Genomic DNA, 20,635 nt, shown 5'->3' on the forward strand with positions numbered 1-20,635 from the left:
TATAAACATTTCTCCAAAGAAGACATACAGATAGCCAACAGACATATGAAAAGATGCTCAACATCACTAACTATCAGGGAAATGCAAAGCAAAACCACAATGAGACATGACCTAAACCTGTCAGAATGGCTATTTAAAAATCAACAAATAAAAAGTGTTTGTGAGGATGTGGAGACAGGGAAACCCTTATACACTGTTGACAGGATTGTAAATTGGTGTGGCCACTATGGAAAACAGTATGATGATTCCTCAAAAAATTAAAAATAGAGTTGCCATACAGCCTAGTAATTCCAGTTCCAAGAATTTATCCAAAGAAAACAGAAACACCAATTCAAAAAGATATATATATTCGTATGTTCATTGCAACATTATTTATAAAAATCAAAATATGGAAGTAACCTAGATGTCTATTAATAGATAGATGAATAAAGATATGGTTTATAGAGTCAATGGGATACTACTCAGCGACAAAAAAGAGTGAAATATTGCCATTTGCCACAACATGGATGACCTAGAGGGTATTAATGCTAAGTGAAATAAGCAGACAGAGAAATACAAATACTATATGATGTCAGTTATATGTGGAATCTAAAAAAAATAAAACAAATCAATAAACACAACAAAACAAAACAGAAACAGGGTCATAGATACAGAGAACAAGCTGATGGTTGCCAAAGGGGAAGAGGGGTGGGAGGAAGGGTAAAATTAAAAAAAAATAAAAAAAAAAGCTGCTAACAGGTCAAATAAATGAGGATGAAAATATGTCCATTACATTGAGCAATATGAAGGCCATTTTTGACCATTCTAGTTATTTATTTCTGTACAACACACAATCTCAAAATTTAATAGCTTAAAAACAAAAGGACACTGCCAGTTCTAAGATTTTACAATTAGATTCTATTTGGGTTAAATATCAGTGAATGTGTTTTACTGAACTTTCACCTGTCTTCCCATAACCATTAGTAACTCTAGCTAAACATTATACTTGAGAAGAAGGTGAAGAATTTACTGTGTAAAACTTTGCAATATAATGTGACTTTTTTGAGAGCCACAACGGAATACTGTCATCAATCCCCAGCAGACAGCTATCCTAAACTGGTGCTGCTAATGAATTACATGCAGTAGATAAATTAATCTTGTACAACAATTGGTATTAAAATTTTCAATGTAGCATTTAGAGATGCAAACCTGGTTACTCCTGGAGCTCAAATAACATTTGCCATGTTACCTATTATAGTAACACCTTTTGGGTGCTGACATCATACATCAGTATGTACACAGAAAATAGTAGTAGAAAGGGCATGTAGATGCCATGTTAACAAAGAAAAGGCAGGAGTAAAAAGAGAAATTGATGTATTTAATGTCAATACTTAACTGCTACTTAGTAACTGCATAACCTTTAAAGACAGCAGTCCCCAAACTTTTTGGCATCAGGGACTGGTTGCTCCTATAAGAATCTAATGGCTGATGATCTGAGGTGAAGCTAAGGCGATGATGCTATTGCTGGGGAGTAGCTGCAAATACAGATGAAGCTTTGCTCACTCGCCCACTACTCACCTCTACCACATACTGTGTGGTCCAGTTCCTAACAGGCCATGGACCGGTACCAGTCTGCATCCCACGGGATTGGGGACCCTGCTTTAAGGAATTTGTTGTACTGAACTTGAAACACTGTTTTTCTTTAGCAACTGAGTCAAACATTTAAGAACTGTCTTTCTGGACACAAAATGAAACTTCTATCATCTTTTGCAAAAAAAAAAAAAAAAGAGAGAGAGAGAGAGAAGGGGCGGAGATTTTTTTATCCTTGAAATACCTGTACTCTTCAATTCTTATCCATGCAATTTATCTTCTTCATCATCTCAATTATAATTCTTCAGGAAAAGAACAACTCTCTAAAAAGTAACAACTACTGCTACTTCTCAAAAAAAAAAAAAGAATATAGGCAGCTTTTCTGCCTTAGAGTGTTGCTGTTCCCAATCAGTTCTTATTCTGTGAACATCTTATTTTGAATAAAAAGTTACTAAATTCCATTTTTTAGGGCAACATTTCTTACCTGACAGAAATCAGTCGCATTTTTAAATCTTTCAAAGTTTCTAATATCAGCTCCTTTCTCAAAAATCAAAATGTATGTCCATGGAGAAATCTATCTTATTGGAAATATAATGCTATATTGAGACTTCTGCTTTTTAATTAGATTGGGAACAATTTCTTCTGTTTCTTCTCTGCCTCCTTACTACTTTCTTAGTTCCTTTTCCTTTCTTTTTTTTCTCATTTGGTTTTTCTCATTTTCATTTCTCAGTGGCCTAGTATGGTTAACACTTAAGTCTTCCCAATGGAGTCTAGTAGGAATGCATTTCATTCTGAAAAAAAAAAAAAAAAAATTGCCAAGGAAGCTAAAAAGGAAATACAAAGATTGAAAGGAACAAATCTATTTTTCTGTCATTAGGTGCCTGAAAGGAAACTGCCACCTAGCAGAAAATTTATTTAGTTCTACAGTATAACTAATTATGAATGAGTTTAGACCAGAATCGCTAATGTTCAAAGAACTATATTATGTCATTGAGTAGAGCCATCTATCATTTTTAAGAATTGTTATAAGCTTCAGGTAACTGTAGAGTCCATTTGCCCATTGTACACAATAGTTTTATATAAACTAAGGAACCAAAGGCCATGAAGAATTAATTCAGAATGGTCCAGCGTTTGACCCACTGCCATAGATTGTCCTACAATACAGCCTCTAACAAAACTAGGCTGTCCCAAATCCCTGGTGATAGAATTGTTTACCTCTTTACCAAGAAGGTTGGGAAAGCACCAAAATCTGCATATAGTGGGCACTGAGCTAACTTCGAAGAGTTGGTGCTGGGAGACTTAAAGTTCTTATGAGATTGTCTAAAACGGGGGGAAAAAAAAATGTCGGCAGGGCCTATTGTGGTTCCATGTGTACTAAATGTGTTCGTGACAGCATCAAATGTGCTTTTCCTTATTGATGAACAGAAAATCATTGTGAAAGTATTGAAGGTACAAGCACAGAGTCAGAAAGCTAAATTTCTTTTAACAAAGCTTTTTTTTTGAGTAATAAAAAGAATCTACAGCTTTAAAAATGAAGACCTAGGAGCGGCTGTGTTCGACAGATTTTAGGTAACAGAGGGAACTTCAATTTTTCGCTTAATATTCTGCATGTACATCTCTAGTTAGTTTAAATGCATTTACAAAAAATTTGGTTGCACTTCTATATCACTGTTTTTAAGCCCCAAGAAAGATATAAATTTAACAATAAACATTAACTAAAATAGCCCCAGGGGAAAATATTTTTTGTTTGTTTCTCAATGGACAGGCAGAGCCAAATTAATTGGCTCTTCCAGAATCATTCCATATGAGTATAAAAAAGAATGTTACTATTTCTGTGTTTTATATCTCTTTGATAGGGCGGAAAGGTAGACATAGTCTCTGTGTTTCTCATACAGTTTTAAACTGTGGGTAGTAATGGAGAGGAATAGGGTCGGGGAGAGGAGATGAACAGCATGAAGACTTTTTCTAGAGATATTCTAAAGGTTATGAGATTTCTGGATTATTCAGAAAATAGATGAAACTATTGCCTACTTACTACCCCCATTTCTTACAGTCATATTCACTTTAAAGATGGAAATACTCATTCCTCTAATATGGCAATGCATAGGAGACAAGTTCTATTATCCCACACAGAGCCTCCTCTGAACCTTTCTAAACTCAAGTCGATAGTAATAAAGATAATTTCTTTATTCCATTACTTTGGAGCTAAGAAGGCAGGAGAATGTAGCAAAAAGAGGCAGCGTGGGCTGGGGTAGGGGCTGCAGGGGGGTGAAGCTTAATGTGGCTGCAAGGTCTATGGGCGAAGGTGAGGCAGGAAAGAAAGGCTGCTAATCAAAACAGACTTGAAAATTACTTTTCTGGGTAAAGTTGGTAGATCCCTTCCATGTTGGTAAAGAAACTGATGCTAAAGAACAATTGTCTTCCTGATAAGTTGTGTAGCCTGATTATCCAAAAAATGGTTATCCTTAGGTATTCTATTTTACCAACAAGCCAGAATCCTCTAGGGGTTATTTTCATCATTTCATCATAATATTAGATTCCTAATCCTTTTACTAGACATCTTTCTCCTCCCTCCCTACTGTTTTCACAAACATTGCTAAAAAAGGAACAAACAAATCATATGAAGGGAGCTAATTATGGATATAGAAAAACAAACAAGGCCATTCTTAGAGACACACAGAATCAAAAAGATAGATTGCTTGAAATGCTGTTTTGTCATATACTAAAGTGAAACTGTGCTGAATACTACTAATGACAATTTAAAAAGAACACAACAGAAGCATTTACAGTCCTATTATACTATTAATAAAAAATAAACTATTTCCTTGATGTCATAAAATGCTGTTTTCCAAGGAGATGTATGCATTTTCCTACTATATAACTACGCTTTCTAAACAATTTTTTTCCTGAAACATGCTGTTAACAGTAACTGTTGATAGAAATTGTGTTTAAAAATTCTGACATGGGTTAGTATGTGAGTTATACTCTGAAAATAAAGCTTAAAGAAAAGAATAAACACATTGCAAAAGATAAGGGACACATAATGGAAGAATTAAGCAGCCAAAATGCATATATAACCATTTCTTTCTCTTTCCCTCCATATGGGCAAATAGAATATGGCTAAATATGAAATTCATTTTGTATTGTCTTTCTAGTCACAAGTCAAATGATTCTTGAGGTATGTGGCTTTGCTCTCAAATAACAGCACAAAATAAAAGCACTTTTCAGATTCTTATCAGGAAGTTCAATCTTGAACTCACCACTACTTGAAACAAATTAAAAGCTGGTTTCATAGAAATGTCATTTGGACATAGTTGTCTAAATTTTATGGAATCCCAGTATTTCTTTAGCCTTCGTGACATCTATCCCTGGATCAGGTTAGACCACTAGACATAAACTGAACCTTCTCCTACTGATGACCTGCAGGACTTTTCATTACATACATGTAACTAATTTGTCAATGTCAATTGTCAAGAATAGATTGTAAGTCTGATGAGGGTAAGGGCTACATCTCTTGCTCACTACCGTTTTCTACATCTCTTGCTCACTACCGTTTTCTACCCATTGCAATGCCAGGTGATACATACGAGACACTTAACAGATGACTATTGAATGAATGAACAACCTTCCACTTGCTTTCACTGTCTTGCTTCACCAAGATGCTACGTAACATATAACTAGCATTCATTAGACTAATGCGTGTGTTGACCATAGGCTATAGTTAAGGAACATATTTCCCTGAATTACACAATGTTCTCTCTATGAAGACACAGGAGATAATTTCCCATGAGCCTGTGTACAGCACATCTCCTAAAGAACCAGTTTATTTTCTTGAAGCTGACTCTGTGCATCTTGTAATTAATTGTTTCCATCTTTGTGCTGGCCGTTAGAGAGCTGAGGACTAAACCTGTGTTCCCTCTCTAGCCGGTACACAGGGCTTTACAGTGGGCATTTGGTTCCATAGTTACACTTCATGCTCCGCCTTTTCCTTTTATGGTTTTCCCTTGGCTTAATTTTCCTCACTTAGCTGTAAATTTATATTATGTATCTTTGTAAGCCACCTTAATTTCTTTTTGAATCAAAGTGGGACATAAATAAACTGATTTTTTCCCCTTCATGTAGAAGTTATTAACTTTGCTGAAGAAGAAAAAGGGCAAAGGAAGACAAAATATAGATTTCGGCAATGTATGGCTGATTCTAAGAGACCTTGGGGATAACTTGTAAAGAGAAGATACTATTTCTATCCCACATTGTATAGTTTCAGTTTTATGTACAGCACAAGGCAATTGCACAATGTCAACCCTTTTTATTACATTACATCCATTATGTTAATGCTACAAAATATTTTAAAATGAGAAACAAGGATTGTAACTGGACCAGAAGAAGCTTAGCTTTTACTTATGGTCAGAACATTGGGAATAAGGAAAACTGATGAAACTGTGAACATACATGGGAAACATTGGTATCAAGTAGACAGAATGACCTCTTGCTGTTGAATTATGTTTGGAGACACTGGGTCCCTCCTCGTCCCCATAATCCTTTCTTTCACAGAGTAAATTATCCATTTTTTTATGAGAAGTAACTTTTTGAGAGACAGAGAAATGGAACAATGCTATATAAGAGCAAATAATCACAATTTTTCTAAGAACTGATACTTGAAAGTTTATTCAGAAATGCAGTTGTATTCTATCATAATCTGAAAAAATATAATAGTCAATCTGAATATAGAATATTTGTATGTTTGTTATTGCTACCCCTACATCTACGTTTCAAGTACATTTAACTAAAAGAAACAGTGACAAAGGAAAATACACACACACACACACACACAGTCATCTGCCCCCAAATAGCAAAGACATCTCTGCCACAAGAGCCTTACCCATCTCTGCTCCAGGTTCAGGTAGAGAACTACTGTCAGTCTATTTTAGCACACCCTGTTTAAATTCTGTACATCTTTAGAAATGCAGTTATCATTACCATTGTTGCCTTATCACTCTCTATGATTGCTCTCTTTCAGTCAAGTACAAAGGCAGTCTAAATATAAATGTTTTGTCATAAAACTGCTATTCAAACAATAGAAAAGGGTTAAATAGTAGTAAAAATAATTTACCCCCAAGGCTGCTGCACAGACTTCAGTGTACAGATTGAGGAGGACAAAACGCCTCCAGCCACACTCTCACTGTCCTCTAAACTCTTCTACCACATCTGTATCCATATATCTGCATGATTTTAAAGACAATTCAGATACCATCACATGGCTGGGATATCCAAAACCTTTTTGCATAAGATTTAAAAAATGGTGCAAATTATCTTTAGCAATATTATCATTACTATACTTAAGAGACATGGGATAAATTAGATTGAGAGTTTGTATCTTTCAAAGAAAAAGTTACTTTTAAGTTTGTTAATTTGGAGGCAAATGGATAAATGTGTAATGCATATATATATGTATACACACATAATGCACATACATATATGTCATATGCACATATATACATATACCATATGTACCTACACATATATTATACATACATATATCACATGTACATGCATAATCGTGTTTCATATATACATATATCACACATACACACATATATCATACACATATGTCATATATACACATATATCATGTGTACACACATATAACATATATCCTATATATTATACATATACCCATACATATAAAATCTTTATTCTGAACATGCTTTGCTGGCATTAGGACTAGCTGTGCACTGCCACCCGGGAGCTGTCTACAGCATCTTAACACTACTATCTTGCCAAGAGGCATTCAAAGTCATTACAGAATGCATCCTGGACTGATAGTCCTTCATGGTAGCTGTTAACAGCCCCATTGCACTTTCCTGTAGCTTTGGTGTCATATCCTATAGCCTGAATGCACACTGCAAAGAGAGGCAGAGAAAAGGAAGAGAGAAAAGAATGCCAAACAAGCAAAGGACCGCCTAGAAGGAAACAAACAAATCATACTGACAAGGCTGACAAGAAGGAATAAGAAAGAAGGAAAGAAAAGAAGGAGGAGGTTTATCAGAGCTTCATGCCTACTGCTCTGGGTAAATATTCCTCCTTGCAACAATAAAGACAAATAAAGTACAAAGAAAAGATAAAGCAGAAGATTATAGACCTGGCCAGTGTTTGATAAATGGCACTCTACTTCACTCTGCTTATTGTGTACTTCATACCTCACTCCTGAATATGGAATAGAATTTTATTAAAGATTTAGCCACGGTGGTGGTAGTGACTGGCTCACAGTAATTTTCCTACAAAGTAGTTTAATCTATCACAGGGCAGACAGTGCACCTTCTTACCATGTATCATATCTGTCTATTGAGTAAGTGCTATCCAAATCCAATTTCTTTTCATTTTTGGAATCTGTGATGCATATTCAAGATACACTTTCGTTTTGTCTTTGTCCTAAATTGGGTGCTGCATAAGAAGCGTGGAGGGGGAGGAGTACTAATAAATAGGAAATATGCAGTCTATGGTTTCTATATCATTCTGGTCACTTTTTGTATTTTACAAAACTAAATTGCATAATTTCAATGGCATATAATATTGGTCACATGTAGAGTCACCAAGACCTTTCAAATTTATGGCTATGAATATGAAGCATTGCACCACTGATTATGAAATGAACTTAGAAAATCATTACAGTCAAGTTCCGGTTTTAAGCTTTGTGGAGCACACAGGGGTTGTTCCATTCAATAATGAGATGACTTGTGCAATAATAGGGAAACTGTTTCGACCAAAATCATTCAGCAGTTCATTATGTGGTAAAATGTAAATCCAGAAGTGTCATAAGCAAGGTACCTTCAGAGTGCTCTGTTATGGAATCACAGAAATTAGAAAAGCCCCATGAGGTCACTCACTTCATCTGTTCCTGGTATCAGAGTGCTCTCAGAAAAATATTTTCAAATATAGAGTCCATGCTCCCATCATGAGATTCTATTATTTCTCCTTTCGCTATATTACTTTATTTCACTATGATGAATTGTTTTCTAACTTGACAATGGTTTCCTTTAAATGTTATCAGTCTTTTTTGTAACAAATAAGTAATTCTGCCCTCATCCAATTGTACTATATCCTTCACACAACTGTTATATCCCTTTAAAACTGACCTTACACATATTTTTTAATTATAATTATAGCATATATTTTACCCAGCAAACTTACATTTAGAATCACAACTATTATTGTTTTATAGTCCCTTGGAGGACCCAGAAATCTCAGACTCAGTCAATTGCCATCTACACCAATTTAAACGGTACATCTCTTTCATTTCCAAGCTGTTTCCACCCTCAGCAACTTGGACTCTTTCTTGGTTGGTCCCAAATCCAAACATGAGATTTTAGAAAATATTGAAAGTAATTTTTTTATCAGGAAGACTTTGAGTCCTCTCTAATCTTGCCCAAGTCCTTTAATTTAAAAATGGAAAAATAACTGAATCTCAAAAAGTAATTTGTTTATATGGTCAAACAACTGATTAAATTACAACTAGACAGGAGAGAATAAATTTTAAATCTAAAAGACCTAGTTTCAGATCCCGCCTCTGCAGTTAACTAGTCCTGTGACCTTGTGTAAACCATTAGCTTTCTGAGCCTCAGTTACCTGTCTATATAATGAAAATAGTAATGCTGAGCACAAGTTTTTTTTATAGGAATCAAGTATTTAGAATGTTATTATCCCAACGCCTGGCACACAGTAAGTGCTCAATAAATGATATCAGTTACAGAACTGAGCCTAGAAACTATTTTTAATAGGATTTGTATAGCCACATTTATTCATGCCAGCTATCATTTCTCCTTCACCTATACATTATGAACCAGTGCTTAGGATAAAGACAAAATTTAACTTTTATCTAAAACTAGGTACAAAGTATTCACTTATTTAAAAAATCTAAATTTATTACAAATAAAGATATTTTTAAAATCTGATTATAAAAATAAAACCAGTTAGATATTGTACCATGAAAAATTTAGTCCTGGGTTTGAAATGAATGAAGATAATAATCAGTAACATTTGAGAGAACCTAATTTTTTCACTAGTTTCTTAAAATATATTGTCAATCAAATGTTTGCGTAAACATTTTTTAACATAAATTAATACTGCTATAGGATCTTTATGTATGTTTCTGTTTTAAAATAAAATAAACTTTTTCATACTATAAAAATAATTCATGTAGTGAAGAAAAATTTTAAAGTACAAAAAGAGAAAAAATGAATCATAATTCTACTATCTAGAAATAATTGCCTTTACTATCTTGGTGAAAAATCTTTAAAATATTATATGTATAATAATTTCATATAAAATTAAGTTCATCATATATATGTTATAGAGATGTAGATTATTTACTATTTTATAGCCTACCTTTTTTCCCCAATTATAATTGGTGAGCATTTTTTCGCACCAGTATATATTCTTGAAAACATAATTTTTAAGTAGCATATCATAGAGATTTGTGAGTACTTGAACTCCTCTCCTACTCTAAAACATTTATGCTCTGCAAAAAGCATCTGTGAATTTCTTTTGAATTAGAATTTTCTGTCATTCATTAAACCAAAAACTCCTTTGAAGCCACAGCTCTTGTCCAGCCCTCTCTTTGATTTTACTGCCAGCATAGTGTGGATATTCAATAAAAAATACTCTAAGAAATGTGTTCCTATCGATTAATATTCAACAAAAACATTTCCCCTTACAAACACTATGAAACTAATTCACAATGTGGGATTCATAGTGCTCTGAATTCTTTACATTACCATAATAAATTTTGCATGGAAAATTTAATAATTACATTAAATATGCCCCTCTCTGGAAATTTCCTCTATAAACTATAGACCTTCATAAATATCAACAATCAAGATAAATTCATAAATTAAAGTGTCACTGTAGTGTCTAGATGACTAACATGAAGAGATAAGGAGATTGGCAATTGGAAAATAAAGACTGCAAAAGTACTTAGATCTTTCAGATGCCATCTCTTAAAAAACCAAAACACTGATTCGAATTTCTGACAGGTGTTTCATATTTAAAAAAACACATTTATCTTACACATTTACATGACTTGGAGATTTAAATTTGTAATACTAAAAGAAGTCCAAAATTTAAAATAATTTTGGATTTTATGTTTGCCACCTGCACTGGTCTTGGAAACTGCCCACTGGAAGATTAATTTGAGAGTAATTTGAAGCCAGGTCATTATAATGACAAAGAAGAAAGTACCAAATTACATCATGCTGAAAGAGAAAAAGAACAACCAGAAAGTTGACCATTTTAAGAATGACTGTAATTGCCCCTGGGGGGATACTAGTCAAAAATATACTCACTTTGAGGGAAAAAAGTGACGTATAAGGCTTTTCTTTTAAAAAATGATTTTAAGTGTGTGTATACACATGTATTTCCTCTATTCATTGCCTTCGAATTCCTTCCAGTCTGACTATTCCAAAGTAAAAAAGCACTCTATTGGTAACAAAAGAGTTTTATTTTTAATACTGCTTTATTTATATTCAAAGCAGAGTATTTGTAAGGCATGAGGCACTATTTGTAATGAAAGACATTAGTGCATCCTGGAAACTATGAGTCTTTTATCCACTCTTTTAAGATGCGTAAGATGCATTCACTAAACACAGAAGCTTCTCACCAAAAATGAAAATTAAGACATATCTAAGTATATTTATATAGAGATTATTTATACATTTGTAAAATAAGTTTATTTTCACACTTGCAATAAAATCAGTTACCAGGGTCAGCAATACCATTAAATAGTCAGGTCAGGCAACTGACATTTTATTTCTTACAGAAGACTGCACCCTCTACCGCACAGCGCCACCTGGCAGCAGGATGAAGAACTGTGTCGCTCGGGTCTCCTGAGAATAGTCACTAATTAGTGCAGTACACTGTATTCTCAAAGTCCAACTGAAGCTGACCTCATTTTCCTCATTAAAAATGGACACATTCACATACCAAGTTTTAAAATCTGGGGGTTTTACTCTCTTAGTTTTTGTTATTTGTACTTTTAGGCATCTTAATTTAGAACACTTCATTTTCAAAGGACATCTTCACTGCACCTGATGGCAGTTGATGATGATAAATGTATCTACATTTTTCAAAAATAATTTGTCATCAGTTTTCATGGAGATTATCACAATAAGTTAATTTACAACAGTGACACAAAGAAAAACCCAGTGTTCAGTTGAGTATAGCTGTATGCCTCTTTGAAGCAGGAACAATAAAAAACAAAAATAATAACCTCTCATATCTATATGCTTGAATTATTCCAATTTTATTTATATGTCTATACCCATAGAAATATTTATATGGTGCCTGGGTATGTTTCTAAACACATGTACATATTAACATGAATAAAATATTATTAAATCTTTTGATCTTTCTCTTCCCAATGATTTACTTGTAATCTGAATACATGTAAACAACTAGAGGCATTTACACACACACACACACACACACACACACACAAACATAGCAACTATGTTCATAATCTGACTGAAAATAGTTTTTCTTTTAATTGAAAAGAAAATGTTGGTATCCATTATTCTTTAGGTTTAAAATTTTAACATCCATTTGTCATTTCCATTTCTTCATAGCCACACACTCAAAAAAAGGTGGGGGAAGGGTAAGGAATTGATCATGATTGTCTTTAGATTTCCAGCACAACTGAAATTCCAAAAATAATACTGCCAACTCAATGAGCCAAAATACCAAGCTGGGTTCGTATTCATATTTAGCTTGTTAGATGGTTCTGACTGAAGAAGTTAGTAGCCCTCTCTGCATTACATTACGATTTTCCCAATCATAAAACAGAAATAATATTTAGCATCTCCCTAACTTGTGAGGCAATTTTCACTTTAAATAAAAAAAGAAAATGTATTCTTTTTTTGCTTTGTGCTTTCTAGTCTTTTATCCTATAGTCTCAGAAACAAAAATTTACCTTAGAACTAATCAAAAAAATCCCCAGCTTCTGAATATTTAAAAGCTGACAAAAGTGTCTGCTCACTTTTAAATATTACAGGGTAGAGGGTACAGCAATTCAGGTTATACACCCACATATAGACCACTTTTCACTTTTTTCTTTAGCGCCCTTATGATTGTGCATGAGGTAAGAGAAAGATCTTATTGGGAAATAGCTTAAATCACTTCTTGTTGATGCAATTTCCTTCTTCTCTCAACATCTAAGTTTGGAGCAGCAGTGTCACCATACTGGAGAAGTAAAAAAGGCAGACAAAGGTAGTGTTCTTCCCAGCCTACCAGTCTGGAAATGCTTCCCCACATTGGTAGACTCTCCCTAGATGATGTTGACGATGAGCCCTTCAAGTCAAAAGTGGGAGGTGCAGGGGAAAGATGGCTTATTCTAAGACCCTTGTGACCTCATTCTCACATTTAATATGAGTGAACAGTAACTGTGGTCACAAGACCTGAATCAGCTTTCAGTGTTGCCCTCAGGGACTGCTCTAAGCAGAGAGGCCCCAGGCTTACACACCCTAGATACATGTGGAAGAACAAGCTTTGTACATTCCTCTGCAGGATGTCTGTTGGTCTTTGCTGGATCATTGCTGCTTAATATATTCATAAGTAGAAATATATATATATGTATGTGTGTGTATATATATATGTGTGTATATATATATATATATACACACACATACACTACATGGAATATGTATTGGATACCTCTTAGGCCTCACTTCACTTCCTTTTCACTAACCTTTTTACTACAACTTTTGCTGTAGTATCTATCTGCCCTCTGGTGTGACTTGGCAGTCCCTCACCTCAGGGCCACTGTGTATCTCTAGCTATACTGGCTAGATAATTTGTGGAGTCTGGTAGAAAATAAAAATGTGAGGTCTCTAGTTTATGAATAATTATGAATTTCAAAATTGAGAGCACAGCATAAAACAAAGCATTAGGAACTTCAAAGTGTGGGCCCCTGTGATTGTAAAGATCACTAATGGATCACACACTCATGAAGTCAGACCTGTTCTTTTGTTTTATGCAATTAAACTTCTCTGCTGTGTTCCCATGTTGGCATCTGTTCAACTAAATCAGGAAATGCACAAGTTAACACCTACAGAGCAACTCTTAAGCAGTGGGGGATTGAAGCTAGTAGATAAATGCTCCCTTCTTTCATGCTTTGGATGTGTAATTCTGAGGTATTTTCTACTGGACTCTTCAGGATCCTCCAGCAGGATGGAGTCCAAAGATCCACAGTGAAACTCAGTTTAATAACACAACTCTAGATCACCACTCCTTTTTTGCTTATTCATTCTCCTCAGCTGCTCACTCTTGTTCCTTAGGATCACTTCCCAAAATAAACTACCTGCACAAGTGCAAGATATGCTTTAGGAGAAAACCTTGACGAAAATAAAATAGAATATAAATGAGATGGGTGAGGCTTGGGATGAGAATAGAGTAGGAGGCTAGTTTGAAAGATATAGCAATAGGAACAGAGGAGTTGAAGAAAAGATGATTTTGGAAGTTAGAAAACAGGATCAAAGGGACTTGGCAACTGACTGGATATGGGAGGTGAGAAAGAAAATCTGAATATAACTAAAATTTCTCATTTGAATAAATAATGGTAGTGACACTATTAAACAAATTTGGGAATTCGGAAGAAGAAAAATTGGAGTATGAAAATAACAAATTTGTGATTGCTCAGTGAAAATGTATCAGTATCCAGTTAAACTTGAGTCTAAAGTCAGTAAACAAATCTAGATTAAAGTATAGCGATTTTAAAAGTTAGCATACATAATGCTAAGAATATAACTAAAATGCACAAATAAACACTTGCTGAATACAGAAAAAGAGTTGGAGAAAATTTTCTGAAAAAAATTATTATAATGACATCCATTCTTTATTTTTACTATTGAAACTCCTGCTGGCAACCTAGTATGCTTTAAAATACTTCTATAAGACATTGAAAAACAACAGGAAAAAAACTAGATCAACTAATTATTATATTGAATAATTTTAATGTGAAGTGTTTCCAAAATCAATATTTAAAAATCTCCGGGTTATTATTTTCCTTTTTGCCATTATCCTATCTCTTCAAATGAAGTAACCTATTTGAGAATTTAAATAAATTTAAACTTTTATTAGGAAACTAAAGCATTAATACTATGAAACTCTGGGGATTTGCCAAAGTTGTAAGCTTCCAAAGATTTTCCAACTGACCCCAGATATTTGGCCAAGAACTATAGGGCAAATTTTTCTTTAAGTAATGTTTACTGTAAAAGTCACATAATGTTTCGTTTCTACAAAAAATAGCAAGTTGGTTTTAAGGGGATAGCTCAAAACCAGCTATACCTAGAATTATCAAATTTGGCTTTATTGATCTGTCTTGAGAGGGATTAAAATCTACCCAGATGGTTAGGAGTTGACCTTCCTCTGGATTTTATTATTCACATATCCAATATCTTTAAACGTCTGTCTTTGGAATTGCATGTACTTTCAGTGTTGCCAGGTTCTTCTGAAGGTAGAGCTGTCCACATGAATCAAAAAGAAATGAGACTGGCATGGAATATAAGATAACTTGCTCTTCTTATAACCAATATTTGCAACCTTTTAGAGGCAGTCAAAACCGAGACAAGACACTTAAATTAAAAAGATCAAAAAGACATCCCAGCCAAGATTAGAACCAGAGGAGGCCTGAACCAGAGCATGTACATGAGAAAACCTGCCCCACGGCCTGTGAAACACAAAATACATTGGAATTTTGAGAAAACGAAAGGTTTAAAAACAAGAAGTAAGAAGACTCTTTAAAAAGACACAAAAAGAGATGAAGTGATAAACTGAACATCAAATTTAAGATGTCAAAATAACAAAAGTTAGCATACATAATGCTAAGAAATTAGCTATACAATGCAACTGTGTGTGTGTTCACATGCATGTACAATAAACAATGGATTAGTATGCAGAATAAATTGCTTTTAAAAACTCTTTCAAATCATAAAGAAAAACAAGACCAAAAAAAAACCCTACACAAAAATGGAACAAAAACAGGAAGAGAATATCACAAAACAGGAATTATTAATCACTCAAATAATTAAAGTAAATGTTTTAAAAGATACTCATCCTCATTAGTAATCAGGGAAATAAAAATTAAACAAAAATGAAATAATATTATTGACTTATAAGATTGGCAGAAAAAAATTTAAGTTCTGAATCAGTTAGACATTGGACAATCTGAGAGAATGGTCATTTTGGGGTACTACTCATAGGCACATGAATGTGTACAGCAAATTTGAGGAAAAATTTGGCAATATCTATTCAGATTTACACTGTACATTTCTTACTACCCCCAAATCTCACTTTTAGGTATCAAGCAAAGAGAAATATTGACAGATGCAAACAAGAAGGCATGTACATGAATGTCCACTGAAGCTTTTTTATAATAGCAAAATTTTGACATATGTAATATATAAATCATTTATATATACTATCGAATTCACTTATATATAATGAATTTCAATAAAAAAAGACTAAATACATATTTAATTATTTCAAGGGAGGAGCCTAGGATAGAGAATATTTTTAGCTAACCTTATTTTTAACGGCTCACAAGGAGAATTTATTCATGTATTACGTGAGTAATTAAAATGACTTTAAGAGCAAACAAGAAATCACCAGAGGATTAAAATGAATAAAAAAAGCAATCCCAAAGGTCATATATTGTAAAATTCCATTTATATTATATAAAATTTCTGAAATGACAAAATTTTACAAATGGAGAACTGATTAGTGGTTGCAGGCTGTTAGAGATGGGAAAAATGTTGGTATAAAGTGGTTGCAGGCTGTTAGAGATGGGAAAAATGTTGGTATAATGTCTGTATAAAGGGGCAACATGAGATCCTTGCGGCAATGGAATTATCCTGTTCAGTATCTTTTCTGTGGTAGTTGATACAAGAATCCACACATGAGAAAATTATATAGAACTAACACATACATACATACACACACACATGCAAGTACAAATAAACTATAGTCTGGCAAAATGTTAACATTGGGGGAACCGGATAAATTTCTGAGGGACTGAATATATGATTGGATAATAGCAAGACCACATAAGACAATAGAACTCTGAAGCCATCATTATGGCAAGCCAAATCTCTGCAGCAGTTGGCCCAGAATGTTCAGGATTCCTCTAGTAACTGCTAGTTTTCCTATTTTTTACCACTCTTCCAACTTGGAATCACTTAGAGAAAGCCAAATATGCCCTTCAAATCAATCACCCAAGATGCCTCACTTCTAATTAGCCTACCTCTAGTTTCTTCATGTCAATAATCTCCAATCAGAGCATACCTGAGACATTCCTTTTTATCCTACTATAAAGCTTCTCCCCTTTCACCTGCCTGGTTTTGGCTCTCTGTTGAATGCAAGTGATGGTGGCTGACTCCCTTGCTATATAGCAAGCTTGGAATAGAAAGCCTCTGTCCACATTCAGGTGGTCTACATCTACACAGTATAGATGGATCTCTACATATTATTTGTTATAACTGTATGTGATCCTACATTACGTCAATAAAATTTGCGATTAAAAATATGTCTAATATTAAAAAATGTCCTTCCCAAGCACTGGTCCTTTATCTTCTTCCTCTCTCCATATAATTTGTTCTCCCTCCCTCTACTACAGAAGACCATCGCAGAAATGTGGCTTAGAAAAGAGGAGGAAAAAAAGAATGGCAGAAAAAAAGGAAGTAAACATCCTAGAGTAGGCATTTTAAAATATCTTTGAAATTTCCAAAACACACTAGACCATCTTTAACTACATGTAAATAAACTACTATATCCTAATTGTTTTATCTACTTGATTGGGGGCAGGAGGTGGGGAGAAAACTCCTAAAGCGCAAGGTCAAAGACAATTTTTTTCAAGTATTTAATTTACCATTTAGAATGTTGAAAGCATGTGCACACTAGGTCAAAAGAAAAATTTCACAATAGCCCCTGAAAATGGATTCCTTGAGACATCAGAGACAAGACTTTGTAAGAACATGCACTAGTGTACACAGATGCAAATCTAGTTACCATTAGAATAGCAGCAAATCTCCTACAAGGCAGTAACGACAATCGGTCCATTGTGAATTACACTCAGCACACACAGTTAAATGTAAAAGCCAGCAAATAATCGGCACAGATTCCAAGCAGTAGTCACAGTGTGTATATTACTAAATATTGCACGGGATGCTTCTTTATGACTAAGGCCTCTGCTACTTAGAATGTAGTCTGAGAAAAGAAGTAGAAGCAAAACTTGGGAACTTATTAGAAATGCAGAACCTAAGACCCTACTCACAAACCTACTGATTCAAAATTTGTATTTAAGTAAGACTCTCAGGTGACTCATCTATGCATTCAGGTCGGAAGCACCAAGCTCAACTAAAAATTTAGATAAAGAAAGTTGGGGCAAGCACCTAAAAATTATTGTGCAGTATTCCAAAAGTGATATATAGACCATTAGACAATTTGCTTAGATAGTTCAAGAAAACAACTAAAGGTTTAATTTCATAGCATTTTCCTTGAAAAGCTAAAATCGTAAAAAAAATTCTTTGCAACACTTAAAAATTATTTATTTTCTATTTCAAATACTATATCATATAGATATGTAGCAATTAGAGATGAGGTGGCCTAGTAAGTATAATAATGTGTCATCGCAAAGGATAAGAGACAATATTGCAAATTATAAATCTGCAAAAGACAAAATGCATTTCAGATCAATCTTCTCAGCCAGTTGTCACTTTGAAAAACAGTAGCATTTGCAGAAACGTTAGCTTCACCATCTAGGGTGAATTTGAGCCCCTTTATACATAATAAAATTGTCCCCATCATTTACAGATAAGTATAAACTATCCACTGGTGTGACTTTTGGTAAATTTTATAACTCTTTTAAGATTTAATTTCTTTATCTGTAAAAATTGAAATTCTAATGCCCATTTTGAAGAGTTTTGAATTAAATAAAAGGAGAATAAGGAATTCTTCGCACAATGCTAACCACATGATCAATAAACACTGGCTTCCTTCCTATCATATTTAGTCTTATTTACAGTTAATTAGATTTCTGTCAAATATATCTGTCATTGATAAACTTTAAACTAGCAGGAAAGCATATCTCACCCAAGGATAGTTAACTAATAGTAGTTAACAAATACATTTTGAATTAAAGTAATTTGATAGGTAAAAGTGAGTCACAATTGGATGATCTGGTGTTAAGACTAAGTTCTACCTCTGGACATTTCACTGTTGTTATTAATTACAATAATAATACTGAACATTTACATAATGTTTACTATACAGCAAACATTTCCTAAGTGTTCGTCAAATTTTTTACCTAATTCTTACAATTCTATGAAGTAAGTATCACCATCATCACATATAAGAAGATACTGGGACACACAAAGGCTAAACAACTTTCCAAAAAATTGCATAGCCAGTAAATGGAAGAATCAAGACTTAAATCCAGGCAGTCTTTCTTCAAAGTTACACTTTAACCACTGTATTATCACATCTGCTATGGGCATTACATATGACCTGTCCATCTTATAAATTTCTTAAGAATAACATTTTATAATTATAAAGCTCTTAATTTTTTTGTTAACTAAAATTTGAGTTATACATCTAAAAATTCAAAACTAACTATAATTGGTCAAAGACATACTTTAGTTAAAATAACGTCACTGACCTACACTTATTTAATTTTTAAAATAAATCAATTCCCACATACATTACATTTTCACAAACCACACGGTGTTCAAATCCACTTAAAAAATGTACCACAAATTAAGAATCATTCTTTATGGTGGTGGTTAACTGAAAAATAAATAATCAAAGTAAAATGATTATGCACAAATTTCAAAAGCAGATAGGAGAGGGAAATCTACACTAACCAGAAAGAAAAACTGTTCTCTATTCCTAGAAGTTTGAAACTTAGAAGACAAAAAAATAAAATTCTTTAAAATCCTTATCTAGCCAAATTAAAAGTAGGACTTTTCCCCCTAAACAACCTCATACAAAAAAAGAAAGTTGCCCTATATTTGAGGGCTTCCAAAATCTTTGATATTAAAGGGTACTTTTAATATTTATTTTAAGTAACCAAATGTACTCAACTAGTGCTTTTTGAGAAAGAAGCACTAGCCTATTATCTATGCGAATTTCTGGTGCTTAAATATATGAACTCATGGGACTGACTAAACAAAATAAATAAATAAATAAGAGACAGAAAAGTAAATACAGATTCAATAATTACACCTGGAGTAGGATCTCACAATTTGAACAAATTTATGGCCATGGAAACCCGCTTTTTAAAAGATCACGTAACAAAAACAAATGCAGAAGTCACATATACAAAATTGTGTTTTAACAAATACATAGTAAAGAGGTTGAATAGAAATAAAAACTTTTATAATGTTATGTAAATAATTGCTAGTACCTTGAATTAAAACCTGAGACAGTATCACGTGCTGATTGAAAAACTGCTTTATCTAAAACTACTTTGAAGGTAAGATGACAAACTTTGGAAATCTATTAGATGGAAAGTGGTGTTAGATGACTCAAAAAATAAGTTAAAGTATTGATAAAGACACCAAAGTTCTAGATAACTGAGATAAATTTGAATACATTTCAAATGCAACATTTATCAATTAATGTTTCAATAAGAAAACAAAAACTAAGTTTTTAAATGAAATATAAGTGGATATTACATGATTTCATCTACATTCCCAGAAGTTTAAAATTTTAAGTCAGCCAAAAACTTCAAGGAGATCTTTTCATTAAGAAAATGAGAATTGCCTTGCATCTTCCATTAGAAGGTAATGTATTTAAACAAGTGAAGAAAATGAGGAAGAAAATCTAGTTTCAAGGTACTTATGTTTGCCACACGCCACAACACAAAAATTAAACCAAAATAGATCATAAACATAAACAAGAAAATGAGGAAGAAAATCATAAACAAGAAAATGAGGAAGAAAATCTAGTTTCAAGGTACTTATGTTTGCCACACGCCACAACACAAAAATTAAACCAAAATAGATCATAGACTAAACATAAAACG

General features: G+C 33.5%; 1 pseudogene; it reads left to right on the forward strand.

Annotated features, from left to right (window-relative positions):
- Nucleotides 1-2,688: 2,688 nt before the first annotated feature.
- Nucleotides 2,689-20,635, forward strand: part of LOC105292525 — a 105,254-nt pseudogene continuing 87,307 nt past the window's right edge.

Source organism: Pteropus vampyrus, unplaced genomic scaffold, assembly GCF_000151845.1.
Source record: "Pteropus vampyrus isolate Shadow unplaced genomic scaffold, Pvam_2.0 Scaffold58, whole genome shotgun sequence".
NCBI lineage: Eukaryota > Metazoa > Chordata > Mammalia > Chiroptera > Pteropodidae > Pteropus > Pteropus vampyrus.